The sequence below is a fragment of the Coenobita brevimanus genome, chromosome 93 (genome assembly GCF_032717465.1).
Source record: "Coenobita brevimanus isolate Jiangsu-jjx chromosome 93, ASM3271746v2, whole genome shotgun sequence".
Lineage (NCBI taxonomy): Eukaryota > Metazoa > Arthropoda > Malacostraca > Decapoda > Coenobitidae > Coenobita > Coenobita brevimanus.
Genome location: NC_137046.1, coordinates 1304177 through 1306570, shown reverse-complemented (window position 1 = coordinate 1306570; position 2394 = coordinate 1304177).

Genomic DNA, 2394 nt, shown 5'->3' with positions numbered 1-2394 from the left:
AGATGCAACACTGCGGCGCTGGGAGAAGATGAAGGTGGTCGGTGAAAAGAATGGAGTCGTTGAAATGCCAAGCCTTTGATTCCAGCCTGTTTAGAAATGTAGGTTATTAGCCACCAACACGTGGGCACTTCATATATAGGTTTATGAGGCCCTTGTACATAGTTAGCAATTGAGTGCGTTCAAAGGAGACAGCTCAGCATATATGAACTCTGCGAGACTGGTGTTATTAGAAAAGCATTGTGATCCTTTCTAGACAGATCATGAAAAAAGATACACATGTGCATAGGTGGATGAGAAGCTACCGGTATTTGAAGGAAGTAGGGAAAGAAGGCAGCAAGCAAGGAAAATAAGTACCGTAGGTAAGTGGATAGGTAGGTAGGTAGGCAGCAGATACCGTACGTTATTGACAGGTTATGGGGTATATATACTGGAAAGTAGACAGGGTGTATAGGTGGGTAATTAGGGAGAAAAATTGGTAAGTAGAAAAAATGGTGTATGGTAAGTAAGGAGATGAAGGGTTGGTAGGTAGGAAGGAAAACAGGTGTATGGTACACAGGTAGATGGGTAAGTAGGTAGAAGAAGAGGTGGTTGGTAGGTGGGAAAACAGGAGTATGGTAAGTAAGAAGGTATGTACGTGGTTTGATATTCAGATATACATGCATGAAGGAAAAAGGAGATTGGTTCAACAAAGACGTACGTATGCGTTTGTTTGTTTATGCACGGGCTCGCACTCTCCTGCAGGTATCGTCTGGTTGGTAGGTGGGAAGCCAACAGGTAGGCAGGAGGGTAAATGGCTGAGACCTTACATTACCATACTATCAACATCACTTATCACTATAAACAAACATCATTCGTCTTCCATACCTGCCCTCCACACCCCTGAATGGGTATGGCAATTATTCCTCGCTCTATCGGCCCACTGCCTCTCGCCGCATCCTGTGAGGGGTGGCAGTGACAGAGTGACATTCAGCTCTTCCTGGTTCGACTCAGTGACACCCTCTCCTTACACGACATACCACTTGGCCTCATGTATTTATCCATTCTGTTGTTGGTTAATCCAGCACAGTATTTCTTCAGTATCTTCTCTACTCCCAACACATACAACCGTATCTTGTTCCTCCAACTCACTTTTTTCAACCATGTGTAGCCTATTTCTCTATTTTTTTACTCCTCCCACGACACATCACCCTCCTTCATGTACTTCTACAGTTTAGTACACTATCTAGTCTTTAGTCGTGAAATTATATAGTTAAGAATAATCTAATCCAAATCTCACACAACTATCATTGATGCTCTGCTGAGGGACTTACTGACACTCCATCAAGCCCAGTTCTCAAAGCATCATTTTTAGATGTGGAGGCATGTTTTGGAGGGGACATGCCCAGTTGTCTCTCGCTAATAGCTTTCGGGAACGAGATGCTTCATTTCCGCAGATTCCAGTGACTATATCCAAGCCACACCACACCACACCACACCACACACACCACACCACGCCGCGCCACGCCACGCCACACAACACAATATAACCTCCCACACCAAACCACACCATGGGCATTAACCGAGAAGTCTAGAAGCTTCTGCATCTTGTACGCATTTTTGTAGTTCTTTGTAATCGTATTGTTTGTACCTTTGTCACACAGGACGACAGACCACTCCTATGCTGAGGAGACTCATATGGCAATATAAAGAATAAAATAATTATGATTATTTTTTCACTGGATAACTGGTAAATTGTTTCTTTTTAACTGCTACGGCAACGAAAGGGCACTGCCATACTTTTACCTCGTACAGGGTACAACGGCAACCTAACGCGCAAGCAACCGAGGGATGTACAGTAGGTTACTGACAATTGTTCATATAAGTGACAAAAACGGGCACAAAAAATGGTATTGCAAAAGTACTGAAGAGGTATGTGGAAACAGCTTACAGACATTTAAAAAAAATACACAAAAGATTCTCTCTGTTTCGGGGCAGCATCGACTGGATGGACTGGCGAATGTGAGGGAGTGTGTAGGTTCAGTAACGCCATCACCAGCTGTTTACACTCCCAATAAGTGGCTGGACCAGAGCATGCGTATTGCAGCACAGTGTATGGCTTAATCAGTCTACATACTAGCCAGGAGAGGTTGTCGTATTACACATTAGCGCTTCCTCCCTCACACTCCCCTTCACCACTTCCCTTGCAAGTTTGTTGAGTCCACAAAAAAATGTGATGTTGTGACGGCCACACGATACTGAACCTGCAATGTTGTCTTAAGAATCTTTATGTTGACATCAATTCCACTGCCCCATAACGATGTTTTCCCAGGCCTTGTTGTTTCTGGCGCTGATTTTCTCTTTATACTTTATGCAAAGGTGATTAATCCTCCATTTCCACTAAAATGGTCGCGGCTT